Genomic DNA, 18,509 nt, shown 5'->3' on the forward strand with positions numbered 1-18,509 from the left:
GCTCATCTGCACAGTTGGCCACTATTTTGCAGGGTTAAAAAATGAAAGTTCCCCAAAGTTAATTAATTAATTAATTTATTTATTTCCTTTTTTATTATACTTTAAGTTCTAGGGTACATGTGCACAACGTGCAGGTTTGTTATGTATGTATACATGTGCCATGTTGGTGTGCTGCACCCATCAACTCGTCATTTACTTAAGTATATCTCCTAATGCTATCCCTCCTCCCTCCCCTCACCCCACAACAGGCCCCAGTGTGTGATGTTCCCCACCCTGTGGCCAAGTGTTCTCACCCAAAGTTAAATATTAATTTTGTGAAAGTATTGCAAAAATATTTTACATTTTTGTAATTTCTGTTTTATTATTTCTCACTATGTTACCTTTTCTTCTCCAACTAGGAGAACTTTTACCTTTGTTTTATAACTTACTGTGTTATTTGAATTGGGTTTCATAAAATAATTCAAAAACATAAAAGGGGCACAACAGAATAAATATTTTAAACCTTTTATTTTTACAACTAATGACAAGTCAGTATATGGTGTCTTCTGAACACCAGCATAAAGACATTCTGCACACAGTTGAGAAAAGTAAGAATGAAATCTTGCCTGGAGAAGCAAGTTTGAGAATCATTAGCAGTGGGTTTAGATGAAGCCTCCAAAGGTAAATGTGTATACTGAGAAAAGCATAGATTGAGGGCTATAACATGTAAGCAGTAGATGTAGTAGAAGAGCAGGAAATAGAACCTGACCTTCAATAACTTTTCAACATATTGAATAAATGAATAAAGAAATTAACGGGTTTTTACTGAGAACTAGGAAATATATGTAATACTAAGAAGGAAGACATTTTCTAAGAAGGAGTGTCAATCAGTTTAAGTGTTGCAAAGCTAGGTCACCAATGACCTCCATATTGCTTCACTCATGACCTAGTATAGTGGAGGTAGAAACCAGATTGTATCAGGTTGAGGAGAAATAAAAAATAAATAATTACAGACTGTGAGTTATATATCTTTTAAAATAAATTGGCTGTGAAGGGAAAAACAATAAAGTGGAATTCATAAGGGGTTGTGGGCATAAGAAGTATTTTAAGACTCTAATGTTTATACCTGAGTCACTTAAACAGGAGTGTATTCTGGGATAACATTTGAAAAGAAACAAAATCTGATAATGACGTAAGGTTCTATCTCTCTAAGACCAAAAAGGAGAAAAGATGGAAAACACCAGGATTCCCAACATTTACATATTAACGAAGAACCATCCAAATAATAAGATGGTATTTTTTCTTCTGTAAAATCTTTCTGCTTATATGTCACCTTCAAGTGTAAAGTTTGTTAATGCTACTTATGCCTAGGTAATTCACAAAGAGTTCTTTTTTTATAAGGAAATGAACAATTCATGGTCATATATCCACTGAAACAAATACTTCCATGCAGAAAATATCATGAAAACATTGTAGTGTAATCTATCAAAAAGGTGTCTGAACTGCAGGCAAAAGTTTTGGTGAGTTTATAATTTTTTGAAAGCTTAAAAGATAATCGTTGGCTGGGCACAGTGGCTTACGCCTGTAATCCCAGCACTTTGGGAAGCCAAGGCAGGCCAAGCACTTGAGGTGAGGAGTTCAAGACCAGACTGGGAAACATGGTGAAAACCCATCTCTACCAAAAAAAATACAAAAATGAACTGGGTGTGGTGGTGCATGCCTGTTGTTCCAGCTACTCCGGAGGCTGAGGTGGGAGGATCACAGAACCTAGGAGGTTGAGGCTGCAATGAGCTAAGATAGTGCCACTGTACTCCAGCCTGGGTGACAGAGAGAGATCCTGTCTCAAAAAATAAATAAATAAATAAAGTTTAAAATTGTACAATTTTCTTGAAAGTTTAGAAGATAAGATTATCTAGCAATAAACCTGTACTCAATGAAGCTTTAATAAAAAGGAGAGTAGACAACCTTTGTCTGTGCTTAGTTCAAATACAATATACATGCTTGAGCTTCAAAGAAAATAAAACTTACTTATTTTACACTATTTGCACTATGCTTGAAGCAGGGGACTTTAAAGAGGCCAGTTAGCAGAAGCCTGCAATAGAGGAATACAGACTTTTTGATTTTATGGCAATGGGTATATTTTCATGAGATGTGATTTTATGTTAAAAAATGAAACGGTTTGAAATTGATTCTACTGCATGGGAGGAGAGAGGAACATAGCATATGAAGAACACATTTTGCAAATGCTTTCTTTCACCAAAGCCTATGGGAGGGTGAGAGGAGATAATGAACTCTTACCTGAACTCATCTTTCCTTCACTATTTGCAAGAGAGAAAATAAAAAAATGCAAATGAGAGCAATTTTTCTGCTAGTAACCGCAAGAGGTCATGTTGGATCAGGTGATTTATAAGAATTGTTAGTCACCATACGTGTTTAGGATTGTTCCTTACCTTTTTATTTCTTCCTTTTGGTGCTATTCTTTCTCCATTTATCTTTTCCTTCTTAAAGATTCCACACATGAAAAGTGGACTAATGTACCTGGCACCAGGGAAATCAGAAATCTTTTATCAATAAAAATGGGATAGTCCTCTCTTTAATTAATATGATTTATTCGATGTGAAGCTAGATCAGCAACTCCTCCTAGAGTTTCCCATGTAGCTCTCTCATTGCTATTGTAATTTATTGAACTGTCTACCGTACTCTCCTAGTTAATTCTGGTACACTCTCCAACAATTCTGAAAACCACTTAATGCTGCTGTTATGTTTAAAAGTCTGGTGATGTCCATTTTCCTTATGCCTCCTGTAGGGATGTTTGGATTAAGTAGATAAATGTTACATTATAAAATGGCTACAGTGGACAATAAATTCTTAAAATTCTTCTTCATAAACCACAAATAAATGGTGGAAACAGTGAAGAAGAAGAACCTTGGTAGAAATTTTATTTCTTCTAAATGATACAAACTGGGAAAAAGTTTCTTTTGAAATAACTATAGCAGCTCCCAGTTTCATTATATGACTAATGGCATTGCCTTAACGCTGTTGTTAAAAATATATCTTTCTTCAAAATGACAGAGACAAAATTAAATTTGTATCTTAACCTTAACCCTAGCCTGCTCTAACATTTCATTTAATAACTCCATATAGTGAGATTTAATATTAATAATTGAATGGTACTAACTCAAAATGACATTGTGTCAATTTGGTTCTATTTTTAAAGACACCATTTATATAATATTTATGCATATGTTGTCAAGATCAGCACTTGGTAAGTTTTTATTCACTCTTAAAGTCAAGTTCAAAGTCAGCCATTTTTGCCCATATTGATTTGTCTACTTCTTGTGCCAAACCCTTTATTATCTCTATCACAGATTCTGACATTCAATTATATGCTGTGGTTTATTCATCATTAATTGAGAATATGTGCCAATGAGGAATTAAACTATAAAAATCACATAGTAATTTAATTCTCTCAATTACCAACATACTCTGGAAACTCAGCAAAGACTCAACAAATGCTCAGAGAACTAAAAATATAGGACAGAAGGAAGATTGTCTTATAGACATAGTTTAGACTTTGACTCATGTTGAAAAATCATTTTTCCCAGATTCACAGAAATAAAGAAATTCCAGCATTGGAAATGACTTGAAATTGTATAGTCTGATGTCTGTGGTTGGCAGCATAATTAAGACATGGTTGGCCAATCTCTGGTAAGAGTGAATAACCACTTTCCAAGGCAGTTATGCCTTTTCGGATGGTTCTGACAGCAAGTTTTATTTTAAGCTTAAATTCACCACCTTGTAACTTCTACTGACAATATCATCCACTGTGACCACACTCTTGAAAAGAGCTTTTGTGTTCCCATGTGTCTTCTCTTTCCTAGTTTGCTTAATAATTCCTCATATCCCTTCATATATTGGTTAAGATGCTTTTGACTATGAATAACAGCAAACTGACACTAATAAGCTTAAGCAATATGGAAAATTATTATCTCACATAACAACAAGAGGCAGATGGATTCCAGTGTTGGTTGATTTAGCCACTCAAGGATGGTATCAAACACTCTCATTTCCTTTTCCTTCCCTTCTCCTGTCTCCTATCATTCTTGGTGGTCTTCACTATTAGGCTGACAGAAAAATGACTTCTTCTCATGTATCAGACAAGAAAAAGACGGAAAATTATCTTTTCTTGTCCATCTTTCTAGAGATTTTTTTCTAGACTTCTCAGCAGGTTTCATGTCTCATTAGAAAAAAAAAACAAAAACTGGGCAACATACCCATGCCTGAAGCAATTCCTGGCAAGAGTGATGAAATTACATGTAATTGGTTTAGAAAAATTACCTGGTGTGAAATAGAGTCAACTGCAATTCTAGTACACATGGCTGCATATGGTTTTTATTTGCTTTTATGTTCTATCTCTTCTTTATGCAGGTGATACAAACTAATGGATTTTAACCCTTTATATTTAGAAGATCATTAGCAAGTCACTAGTGTATGTTACAACTAAGCTCTACCTAATAGGAAGTCTTGTGATACGATGATTAAGAAAAAAAAAAAAAAAAAAGGAGGTTCTTTGTGAAATAAAAATGCTTATTTATTTTAAGTAATTTGTACCTAACTTAGAGTGTATCTTTTTATATTTTGCACTTTGAAAACATTATTTTAGGTTTACATTCAATTTAGTAGATAAAACTCCTACACAATGAGAACTATTTCATGTGGCGAAATAAGTTATAATCTTATCTAAAAGTGTAGTTGGTGGTTTTCAAGCAAATATTATAATTTTGTCTCTGTGTTGAGTGACAAATTTTTATTCTTTTCAAGGTAGAAAAAAATTTATTCAGGCTTTTAAATTTTCTTCTTTCTTTTCTATCATGCTCATTTAATGAAGGTAGCAATTTAATATATAATTGGTAAACTAAATAGGCAGTTATTATACTTCTATGCACACAATAATTATAATGGGATTTACACAATTGCCAAGATAAAAGAATCACATTAAACAAGAGCAAAGGAAGACATGCAATATTTAAGTTCTTTCCTAATACAGACAGTTGCATACTGAGAGAAATTGTCTCAGTAAGATATACTAGCTGCATCACCATAATGAAAAATTTCTGATAACACTAGGAGCTCATCAAATACACACAGAAACACATTCACTGGAAATCATAAAACCTAAGTAAGAAAAATTATTGAGTTTTTCTTTCATTGCTTAGATAATTACTTAGCTGTCATATAAATATTTAGCAGAGTATACCATTTCAACAGTATACAATACATAATACAGGAAGCATGTTTCTTCTTAACGGTTGGGATAAATTTTTGTTTCATGTATAATTTAATTTATTTATAAAATTACCTTCAACGAAGCAGTTCACTGATGGTGACAGGTAGACAGACAAATTCTTAGGCAGACAGGGCTGGGTCCCCCAGTAAAACTCAACCTTCAAACCAAGGACAATTTAAAGCCTGAAAACTAAGCTGCCAGTCCCAGATAGAGTCCACGACTGAAGCGAGACCTTCTATACGTGTCTTATTCACTCTCTCTTGACTGGTTTCTTCTGGATGATGCCTTTTAACCAATCGAATGGTGCTTTTTCCAAGAACACCTGTGGACCCATCAACATGCACTTCCCTATTCTAAGGCCGTAAAAAACCCAAACTCAGCCTCACAGAGGGCTACCCACTTTCATGATCCCTCTTGCAGGGGACAGCTTTCCTTCTGTCCCTCCATAAAATTCTTCTCTACCTTACTCAGTCTCTGGTGTTTGTGTACCTTATTTCTGTTGGTCTCGGGACCAGGAACTTACCAAACTGCGGGAGGTGGGAATGAAAGAGCTGTAACTCTCACTCCTGCTTGCCGAACTGTGGGAGCAAAAGAGCTATGATGCTCCTGGCTGTCTCGCCAAGCTGCAGGTGGTGGGTGGGAATAAAAGAACTGTAACCATCCCTCCTGTTTACTGAACTGCGGGAGCAAAAGAGCTGTAACACTCCTGGCCGGCTCGCTGAGATGCCGGTGGTGGGAATAAAAAAGCTGTAACCTTCTCTCCCACTCACCAAACTACGGGAGTAAAAACGTTGCTGGGTGCCACTCCCTCCTGCTCACCGAATTATGGAAGTGAAAAAGTGAAAAGGCCACTGGGCACAATTCCCTCCCACTCGCCAAACTACTGGAGCCACAATATTACTAGGCACCATGGGCAGGATAAGACTTAGTTCCTAGTCTTCTGATTCAATTATTTATAAAGCTAATTTTTCTCTCCTGACATTCTACAAAAATGCAGAAAATGGATAATAAGCACAGTTACAGAGAACAAATAATTTCAGAGAAGAAACACAACAAACAAGCAATGTAGACAAACTTATGAAAGAAAGAAAACAGAAAGATGAATGGTAAATACCTCAGGTTTTTTTGTTATTTTGCTCTGCTAAGGGCTAGTAAAAGAGAAACCAATGAAAATCAACATGCAGAACTGCACAAAGATTCGGAAAGTGAAGGATCCATATATAGAGGCATGGTGTGGATTGGTTGAAAGTGATTGTGACAAGCTGTCAAAATAGGACTTATTTTCTGCTAAGATTTCAACAGATGAAGAATAAAATAGGAAGTTGGAAAGAATTCTTGCATTCCAAAAGATAAAGCAAACAATGGCACTGACAAGACTTTTAGCAAAATATCCATCTAATAGATAAAAAAGTATCAAGCATGAAGAGACTGGGACAAAAATCTTTTTGGAGACAGTTACAAGGGCACTAGAGAGAGAATGTTGCAACGTTTTCCCTCTTCACCCTACTTCTCTATGGTTCTGTGGGAAAGAAGGGGGCCTTTTTCTCTTACCCCAAGCCTAGTGAGAGAATCTTCAGTGGAATTCCATTGAAAACTTGAATTTGATCCTAAGAGCACATGCATTTGAGTTTTACTCATTCCAGAAAAAAACTGAAACTTGCTGCCCTAGGAGTGATGGGAAAGAGAAGTTTCTTTTCTGGGATCTAGATATTGGCTCCCTGGGTGAGCAAGATCCAGCCTCGATCATTTTACAGGGAACCTTAGTCAAGACTGCTTCTTGCTACAGGCAACATAATCTCAGTAGAAAAAGATGAGAATTGTACGTATGGATATAGGAACTGAAGATTTTGTTTTTATTACCTTTTAGTTGTGTGTGTTTTTTAACGTCCAGCCAGAGAAAAGGCAATGGCTCATTGAGGCAAGTGAAGTCAGGTGTTCCCACTGTAGGATCTCTCTAGAACCAAGTTCAAGAGGGAATGAATCAGCTTTAAGCATTCTCCAAGCCCAAAGAAAAGAAAAGGCTGATGGTAACAGAGTCTGTTAACAAACACCTTGTTATCCCTCTCCACTCTTTCTTCTCTTAATCCCAACACTGGAGAAATAAAAAATCAGATTCCACTCTTTTTTCTCTTAGCCCCAGCACTGGAGAAATAAAAAAAAAATCAGGTGGAGTCAGCAGGTGGGAGAAAGAAGATGTGCAGGCCTGGGACAGCAAGAAGCTGGGCAGATGCCTGTTTTCCATATTGAGTGGTTGAGGTCCCTTACTGAAAAGTCACAGGGCTGGGGAAGAAAAACGCAACTCTCAAGTCAGACGAAATCTTTTATGATTAAGCTTAATGAACATTTTTATTACTGAATCAAGATTGTCCTTGGGTCTAAAAGTGACTGAATATTGTTAAAGCTCTGCAATATCCTACATATATAAAAGAGTATATAAACCATGTATGACATATCTGTAAATTTAGATCGTAATTATAGAGCAAATGTTGTGTAATCACTACCCAAAATTAAGAAATATAACATGATCAGACCTTAGAAGCAATTTCTTATATGCATCTTCTCTATCATTACACTGTCCTACACCAACCCTCTGACATTGGTGGCAATAATTTTTCTAATTCTCTTTTTAGTTTTACCAGGATTAATTCTTTCTTTTTGCTGTTGATGGACATTCAAATTGTTTATAGATTTTTTTTTCCTTCTAGAACTTATCTTCCAGTGAACATTTTTATGCCTCTTTTAATGCACATGCACACTAGTTTCTCTAGGGGTTACACTTGGCATAGAGATTTAGAGTCCTAGGATACACATTTCTCTATCAGAGTTTTCCAATTTAGACTCCCATCACAGTGCATGATATTTTCTCTTGTCCCATGTGCTCACCAACACTTGTTATTGTCTGAATTTTCAATGTTTGCCAATTTACTGGGTTAAAAAGGGTATTATACTGTGGATTTATTTATTTGATCATCCGTGCAATTAATCACCTTTTCTTATGTTTTGTATTAACCTTTTGGATTTCCTCTTTTCTGATATGCCTGTTCAAATATTTGTTTATTTTTATTTTAGGCTGTCTGTCTTTTCCTTGCCAATTTAACAGAGTTCAGTATGTATTCTGAATACTAGTTTATTTTGTTTATTTTATGTTGTGCAAAAATCTACCTTGTAACTGGCTTTCTGCTCTCTTTGACTTTTGATGAATAGAAATTATTTAATTTAATATTTCTTAATTAGACATACAATTAAATTATACATAGAATTAATTTTAATACATTTCAATGTACCAGTCCTTTTGGTGCTCTGTGTTTCAAGAAATTATCACCTTACCAAGATAATGAAGTTATATTTTATTTTATCTTCATAATAAAACAAGAGCTTTATAAATTTCCTTTACCCATTTAGATCATTAATCCTATTGGAATGCATTTTTGTGTATTTTGTGAGATAGAATCCTTTTTCTTTCCTGTTTTTTTCTTTATGGCTAGCTACACAATTTTCCTGGCACCAGTTAATGAAAAACACTGCTTTTCTCTGTTGATCTGCATAATCACTGCTGTTTTATAACAAGCATCCATAGTGTTGAGTGTGTTCCTGGGCTGTATATTCTATTTCATTAATCTGTTTGTCTATCCCTATATAATATCACACTTTAATTAATATAGTTTTACTTATGCTTGAAATTTGAAGAAAAATATCCATTTTCTTTTTCATCAATACGGTCAAGGTTATTCATGACCCTTTATATTTTCCTATAAGTCATAGAATTTATAATATAAATATAAAATATGTGTAAGTATAATTCTATAAATTATAGAATCAGTTTTTCAAGTCCACAATGAAGCATACAAAAACCTTGTTGTGATTTTCATTTGTATTAAAAAGAATCTATTTATCAATTTGAAGAGAATTTACATTTCATATTACATTTCACATGGAGTCTTCCAATTCATGAAATAAGGCATTTCTCTTATTTTCATATAGATCTGTTTTAAGAGTTACTAGGGACTGAATTACATCCCCTCAATTCACATGTTAAAATCTTAACCCCCTAAGTGACTATATTTGGGGATAAGGCCTTTAGGAGGTAATTAAGGTTGAATAAAGTCATGAAGGTAAGGTCCTAATCCAGTAAGGTTGGTGACCTTATAAGAAGAAAAAGGAAAGATCTTTCTCCCTCTCCCTCTGTTTGCCCATCTGGAGACCACAAAGAAGAGGTGTAGCAACCACACAGCAAGAATGTGACCACACATAAGCCAAGAGAAGAGTCCTCAGAAAGAAATCTGCCTTGCTGGTACCTTAATCTAGTACTTCCTAGCATTCAGAAGTGTGAAAAATACTTCAATATCGTGATGTTAATGTAAATGACATCTACTTAAAAATTCCTTTTTTTTTGGTTTGTTATGGAAAAATGAAATTGATCTCTATATTTTGATCTTGTATCAATAAATCTTGTTAATCTCTCTTATTAAATGCCAACTACTGATCTTTACATTCTTTTAGAATTTCCTACAGAAACAATGATATCTATGAATAATGAAAACTATGGTTTTTTTCTGATCTTTTTTTTTTTTTTTTTTTTTTTCCTTAATGTGCAGGTAAGGGCCTAATTTAGAAAGTCTGAGGTGAACTCTGGGAATCTTCATTTCTGACGAAATCCTTGGCTGAATATTGAATGTTTATGAATTTCCAAATTACAGTAATTGGGTTGTAAAGTTCTGATTGGTAGACATTTGTCGATTGACTCACGTTTGTTGATTGGTTCACCTTTTTTCTTTACAATAACAATTTCTGAAAAGTTAAATTTATCTCTGGTTCAGCAATGCAACTGGAGGTATCTGGGTCAAGAGGGGCCTCTGCTAGGGGACAGAGAGTGGGTAAGAGACCATAAACTGGACATGGGTGGTGACAGTGGAGACTCAGAGTCAGCTTTAGGAAACTGAAGAGCAGAGAGATAGGGAGATCAATGACACAGAGATGAAGATATTTAACAAAATAAATATCAAGAGTTCTTTGCACACTCCAGGCTCACAAGGAGCTATTCTTGAAGCTCTCCTTCATTTTCTAGATCAAATACAAACTTCAGCTAATTGGTTAAGCCCTCCTTTTTCCTGAATATCTCCCACACTCGGCTTCTTTAAAAAAAGGTAAAAAGCCCACTCTCAACGTGTTTACTCTTCCACCTGGCACTATAAACTCCATTTACAAACAATGGTTCAAAGGAGAAACATTTCTTTCCCAAAGGAAAAATGTTTGAAATATAATATATAAGCAATAAATGATAGTAAAGGCAAAAGTAATTTCAGGAGAATAATAGGAATGAAATCATCAAAGAGATAAGAGATAGCAACTGAACTGAATTTTAAAACAGGTGGGAATTCAAAATGTAGGAATAGGAAAGCACGGTGATTCTTAGCTAGAGAAGAGCCCATGTGCAGAGGGCAGTGGATGATGAAGTTTGGAAGTCAGTGTAGTAATCAATTTCAGAGAATCCTAAGACCAAACAAAGGATGAGAATGTAGCCTAGAGGAAGGCAGAGTCCTCTAGGCTTATTTTTGATGGTCAAGTGACATATATAAAACTAAATCTGTTCCTGTTTTGCAGGAAAGAATGAGGAAAGAATGGAGTCAAAAAACGATTTAGCAAACTATAACTTAAGTACGATGTAAGGAGAACTCAAACTAAAATATCGTTAAAAAATAGAAGAAAGGAATGTGTTTAAAGGAAGCTCTAAAAAATTCATCAACATAAAAGTCACTGCTGGAGAAAAAAGTGCCTTCAGATCTTACCTAACACACTTATTTCAAGGGAGGCTCAGATACTAAAATATTCTACAGAATCAGGTCACTAATCAAGAAAGTTTTCTTTCTTTAGAAAGATTAAAAAAGAAACAGCTAAAGATTTTTGAGCTATGTTGTTCTTTTTGGAAAATGTCAGGCCCTGGTTTGTATTCAAGAGGAGTAATTTCAGAAGATTTCTCTGATGCAGTCCTCTAAAATTTTGTCAGGTGACAATACCTTGTTTATCCCCTGATTAATGTATTACTTTTAAAGACCAGCTGGAGATATCTGATGTGTCTGTTCATTTAAATGCTGCCATTTTGCTTTTGTTGGAGATATACAACAATCGCCCCCACAGTGCAGTGAATAAGACCTTGGCAGTTGCTGCTGTACATGTCTGATCAGTCTTCATGCCTTAAGCAGACAAAGAGGGAGGAGGAAAAAAGAAGGAAGAGCTCTTTTCATCCATATTTTCCAGAGCTCCACTGACAGACTGTGCAATTTCTGACTTATGTTGTGTGAAAAGTGAGCTACGGAATGGCTCACTTCATTTGCAGCATAATGTCTTCGAAAACTGAAAAACAGAAGCATGAGCTCTCAGCAAATCAGCAATATGATCTTAAATTTCAGGTGGAATAATCAATTGTTTAAGTGTGCAGCAAAATATATATATATATATATATACACACACACATATATATATATATATATATAGAGAGAGAGAGAGAATTTCTTACGTTGATAATGTTTTACTTTATACATGTGGTTGATTTAGCATATGGTACTCTGGCCTTAAGAATTTATTTCTTCTCTGGCCGGGCGCGGTGTCTCACGCCTGTAATTCCAGCACTTTGAGAGGCCGAGGCGGGTGGATCACGAGGTCAGGAGATCGAGACCATCCTGACTAACACAGTGAAACCCCGTCTCTACTAAGAAACACAAAAAACTAGGCGGGCGTGGTAGCGGGGGCCTGTAGTTCCAGCTACTGGGGAGGCTGAGGCAGGAGAATGGGGTGAACCCAGGAGGCAGAGCTTGCAGTGAGCCCAGATCGGACCACTGCACTCCAGCCTGGGTGACAGGGCGAGACTCCGTCTCAAAAAAAAAAAAAAAAAAGGAATTTATTTCTTCTCTGGACAATCTTACCTTGGTCAATGTCACCACCATAGATCTGTTTAGTTGTTCATGTTAAAGAATTTGGAATTCTTGACTCTTTTTCCTACTCAAAGCATCTACACCAGATATCCCATCTCTCCCAAATTCTCACACTCTTCTGCATCCCATAGATTCTGCTTTATTTTGGCTTTTATTAGCTCTTGTCTAAACAATTTTAATAACCTTTTAACATGTTTTCACTCCAATTTCCCCACAAAAGCCAATTCTTCACAACCACTGATAAGATTCACATGTTCAAAGATGAACTTCATTATTCCACGTTTCCTTGGTTAACATCTTTCAATCTCCACCTTCACTTCCCAGAATTTTTTCTAGGGATGAGTAAAAGCATCATTTATGCACTGTTCTCCAAAACATGGCTTCAGGCTACTTTTCTGATCTCATGATTCTCACAATCACCTACGTGGTCTACTCCCCCTTTCTAAACCTAGAAAATGCATTGCATGAGACCCAACATAAATGATACCTCCTACATGTAACATTCTCATCTTCCCTACATTAAGATTTGATGAGCACTCCCACTCTCTGTTCATACAGTATTTTAATATATTTCTGTTAGTAATTTTTATTTCTTTTTTCTATGATATGACAGTCTTGTCCATTTATAAGACAGACTGTATTTTATTCCAACCTTTCACACCTAATTACCACAAATCACCTTAACAAGACATCTGGTGCTATCAAAATGAAAAAAAGGAGAAAAACTACTTTTTAAAATTACTGTTTTTATTTTCCCAGAAAGGACACATTTATGCTTTATGTTTCTAGTCTTCTGTAAATACCTCAATGTTTTCTATGAATACCCTTCTGTTAAGTATTACCACTGGTTGAAGACTGCTGAAATATCCATATTTATTCCTTGAGTCCTCGGGAGTTACCAGTAAAGACTAAACAAGCAACAAAACTGTTAAATGGTTGACTCAAAGCGCATTTTTCAATTCTGTTGTTTCTTATAGCTCTGGTTTATCATTATCATAGCACCTGACTGCCACCTTTTATGCATGAGGTATATTTTACAAATTCTTGTAGAAATCACTGATCCCTTGAGGATTATGTAATGTAGAGCTATCATCTTCTATTCTTTTTAATAACTGTTGTCTACTGACCTACCGACAACTATTAAGCAAAACTTTAGCACCAGATATCTTTTATTTTCATCCAAATCTTATCCTTATCTTAGATTAATTCAGTAGCTAACTCCTCCTCACTTTGAGTCTTGCACTCTTTCAGTTCTATTGGTTTTTATTTCTACTTTACTTTGGGATTCTATATTGAAACCTTGAATACTGAAATACTCAAACCTTGGATACTGACAATATGTAAGAGGAGTCTAACTCAAAATCTTAAACTTTATTCTATGCCTTTAGTCTCTCAATATTTTAACATTCTTAGTTCATTACACCCTTTATTCATCCCCAATTTTTCTCCTTTCCTGCCTTTTAAAAATTTTCGTAATTAGTCTAGACCCAAAGATTTCCTTTTTCAACTATTATTTTATCATTACTCTCCAAGTTTTTCATCTCTTGCCTATCATACCTTCTTTGTAAAACCACAACCCTGGATTAATATAGCTGTCGGCCTTCTTTAGGCAATGGAGGTTTTGATATTTACTGAGTAAAATTACTGCAACTATGTAATTGGCGTGACTACAGTTTTGTATTTTCTGTTATTGTCTGTCTTATCTATACTGCCTGACAACCCTGTAACAAATCCACAGTCCTTCCATATTCCATTTCCTACAAGAACTCATGTTGTCTGCTTTTTCTCCCCAGCCCTCCTTACATCTGCATACATTTTTTATTGTAAAAAGACATTTGAGTCTGTTGGGTGGAAATGCCCTCAGCCTCATGCTTATTATCCTCTTCAGTAAGTATGTCAGTCTTTCAGTTCTTAGCTATTTCCCCTTCCAATTTCAGTGGAACGAAGATATCTCCTTCCATTTATGGCTATTTCCTCTGCTGATCCCTGAAGTTTCTGCCTTTCTATTTTCTTGAGTTGTTTATTCATCAGCTTTTTCCTCCTTATCATTAATCTCTTCATATATTTTTTCTTAAAAATACAAAAATGCTCTATGATAATGTCTTCAAAAATGCTTTTACATCATCAGTTTCCTTCAGCAACAAAGCAACAAGCCTCTTTCTGCTTCACAGTTGTCTCTTGAAAAAGTTTTCTCCACTCTCCACATTTTCTTCTTGCCTCCATTTATCCCTCAAACTACTGCAGTCTAGCTTCTATCTTTTTCCATATAGCCTCTATCTTTATGACTCCAATGAAATAATTTTCAATAACAATCTCTTTTTTTGCTACATTCAGTGTAAAATTTTGTACTTTTTTCTTTCTTTACCACTCTAGCATGTGACACTATGGTTCATTTTATTCCTTTTTTTAAGTCCTGCATTGACTATCTTATTCTTTCTAAACAATCCTCTTAGTATCTATTTACGCTTCTCTTCTCTTCCACTGTCTCATATAATAGTGTTCTCCAGCATTCTGCCCTTGACCTCTTCTTTCACTGTCATTGGAATAAGGGAGTAGACCACCCCTCATGTTGTCTTATGCCCAATTTCTGCCTCCAAGAAAAAAAAAGAAGTACAAATTAAAAGGCAGAAATAAAATCTGCAGGAAGACAGCCCAGTGCCACACCCTGGGCCTTGTAGTTAAAGATCAACCCCTGATCTAATGGGTTATGTTATCTATAGATTACAGACATTGTATGGAAAAGCACTGTGAAAATCCCTATCCTGTTTTGTTCCATTCTAACTACCGGTGCATGCAGCCCCCAGTCACGTACCCCCTGCTTGCTCAATCGATCACTACCCTCTCACGCACACACCCTTAGAGTTGTAAGCCCTTAAGAGGGACAGGAATTGCTCACTCAGGGAGCTCGGTTTTTTGAAATGTGAGTCTTGCTGATGCTCCCAGTCAAATAAAGCCCTTCCTTCTTTAACTCGGTGTCTGATGGGTTTTGTCTGTGGCTTGTCCTGCTATAGTTACACTATCTGAGCTTACCTACGGTCACAGTTATGCTTGGATCCATAATCTGTGAATAATGAGCCCTTGAAAGCCCCTGCGTTGACTGTTGGGGAGTTAATGAATCATCTTTGAAAGGGGAAGACCCGTGAATCCTTAGAGCTTTAATGCAAAAACAAATTGTGGTATAGACATATAATGAAGTATTATTTATCCCTTAAAAATAATGAATTGAGGTAGTAGGGCCAAAAAGATGAACTAGAAGCACTGGTGTTCAGAGGTGCCCATTAAAAAAACATAATAAGCATGTGAATCCTTCACTGGCAACCAAGCTATCGAGGTTCTCTCATCAAAATTGACTAGAAGACTGGTGTGACCTGTTGGAGAGATGCAAAAGCAGTATGGTGCAGCAGTCCACTGGAGAGCCACATGGGGAAGGAGAACCCCTCCTCTCCAGCCAAGAGAGGCGGTGAGTGAGTATGCTACCCAGCCAGGGAAACTGTTTTTTCCATGGAACTGTGAAACCCACAGATTGGAAGACCCCACTCGCAAACTCATGCCACTGGGGCCTAGCGTCCCAGAAGGTGCAGATTCTTACAATCTCTCAACTGGAATCTGTTAAGCCTACTGAACTCCTTAGAGGAAGGGGCAACCAGCAGCTGCAGCTGTCTACTTTCTAAGCCTTTTGAACTTTTTGAGGGAGGGGCAGCAACAAGCACTGCGACTTGCAACTGCCTAACATGCTAAGCTCCCTGGGCGGGGTAAGAGTGGCACCCATTTCTATAGTTCCGAGCTGTGCTTTTCCCCTGCTGGAGCCAGGGAGGCTGGACGGCTTGGCCCCAAGACTCTCCCCACAGCCCAACACCACACTGGCTGTGGCAGTATATGACCAGAATGCCTCTTCAAATCTAAACCTGACCCATCCTTCTGCAGTGGGTGAGGCTTCCCTGCAGGATCTCTAATAACTCCAGCCAGAGGCTCAGGGACAGAATTCAGATCTCCCTGGGCCTGAGTCCCTAGGGGGAGGGGTGGCCACAGTCTCTGTGGGCCAGCAGACTTAGCCTCTCCTCCTGGTAGTTCTGAGGAATCTGGGCAACCCAGACGAGTGGGTTTCCCCCCAACAAAACACACCCTCTCTGCCAAGGGACAAAGTGCTTCATTAAATGGGTCTTGTTCCCCATGCCACCCAACTTGGTGAGACCCTCCAACAGGGGTTGCCTGGTGCCCAATATAGGAACGATTCTACTGGGATCAGGTTTGAGGTGGGAAATTAAAAAAAAAAATTGAAAAGAAAAAATTAAGTTTTCCTATATTAGGCTGACTTGTCCTAGAGGCAGCAATAGGCACGGCCCAGACTCAGGAAAAGTCTTGATAATATTGTCTAATGTACTCTGGAGACTCCCAGCACTCCCTCAACATAGGTAACAGAAAAAGAAATTTTTCTGTTTTATGGAATGAGTTTATAGATTCTTGTTCTCTGTAACTAGTGACTTCAAGTATTCTGTTTTATCTAAGATGTACAATGAAGGTCATGAAAGGTCTGAGTAGGCCTGAACTACAGCTGCCTGGGCACTATAGTAAAGGTTATAGGATAAGCCCATGCCCAGGCAAACCTAGATAATGAACATCTGGGATGCTTGGCAACAGTCATGTGCAGTCCTGTCTTTGTCCTGCCTCTGTATCCCTACTTTCATTCCACCGTAAGCTTGCTTCAACCTAGCCCCCTTGCTTTTGTGAAGTATGTATAAAAGTCAAGTGCTGTCTTTGTTCCAGGCTCAGTGTTTTAGACGTGAGTTGGGCCCCAGTGCAGTCAATAAAGATTATCCTGTTTCAACCCGAGGTCTCTTTCGTCCTCCTGAATCCCGCAATAGATTGGTGTCCGTCCAGGTCAGAGATCCCAGAAGAAGGAGCAGGAACTAGCAGGAACCCAACTTTGCTGCTCTCCAGGTTCTTTGAGTGACATCTCCAGACATGGGAGCAAATCAGATGAATAGGACCTGAAGTGAACCCCCAGAAAACTGCAACAGCCTTGCAGAAGAGAGACCTGACTATTGAAAGAAAAACAAGCAGGAAGTGACAACAACAGCATCAACAACAACAAGAATAAAATGGCCCACACAAAAACTCCATCCTCAAAGACTGAAACTAGACAATCTCATCAATATGAGAAAAAAATCAATGAAAAAATGCTGAAAACCCAAAGGCCAGAGTGCCTTCTCTCTTTCAAATGATCACAACATCTCTCCATCAAGGGCACAAAACTAGACAGAGGATCAAATGGATGAATTGACAGATACTTCTGTCAGTAGGCTTCAGAAGATGGGTAATAAAAACTACAATGAGCTAAAGGAGTATGTTTTAACCCAATGTGAAGAAAATAAGAATCTTATAAAAGGTTAAAGGAATTGCTAACTAGAATAGCCAGTTTAGAAAGGAACAAAAATGACCTGTTGGAGCTGAAAAACACAGCATGAGAACTTTGTGAAGCATAAACAAGTATCAACATCCAAATAGATGAAGCAGAAGAAAGAATATCAGAGTTTGAAGACCACCTTACTGAAATAAGACATGCAGTCAGGCCAATAAGCAAATTCAGGAAATACAGAGAACACCATTAAGATATTCCACAAGAAGATTGAACCAAGACACATAGTCACCTGATTCTCCAAGGTCAAAATGAAGGAAAAACTGTTCAGAGAAGCCAGAGAGAAAGGCCAGGTCCCCTACAAAGGGAAGTCCATCAGATGAATAGCAGACCTCTCAGCTGAAACTCTACAAGCCAGAAGAGGTTGGGGGCCAATATTCAACATTCTTGAAGAAAAGAATTTTCAGCCTAGAATTTCATATCCAGGCAAACTGAGCTTCATAAGCAAAGGAGAAATAAAGTCCTTTCCAGACAAGCAGATGCTGAGGGATTTCATTACCACCAGACCTGCCCTACAAGAGTTCCTGAAAGAAGAACTAACTATGAAAAGGAAAAATCAGTACCAGCCACTGCAAAAACACACCACAATTAAAGACCAATGACACTATGAAGAAACTGCATCAACTAGTGTGCAAAATAACCAAATAACATCATGAAGGCAGGATCAAATTCACGTATAACAATACTTACCTTAAATGTAAATGGACTAAATGCCCCAATTAAAAGACACAGACTGGCAAATTGGATAAGGATTCAAGACCTGTTGGTGTTCTGTATTCAGTAGACCCATCTCATGTGCAGAGACACACAGGCTCAAAATAAAATAAAGGGATGGAGGAAAATTTACCAAGCAAATGGAAAGAAAAAAAAAAAAAAGGGAGGGGATTGCCATCCTAGT

The sequence above is a fragment of the Macaca mulatta genome, chromosome 11 (assembly GCF_049350105.2).
Source record: "Macaca mulatta isolate MMU2019108-1 chromosome 11, T2T-MMU8v2.0, whole genome shotgun sequence".
NCBI classification, from domain to species: domain Eukaryota; kingdom Metazoa; phylum Chordata; class Mammalia; order Primates; family Cercopithecidae; genus Macaca; species Macaca mulatta.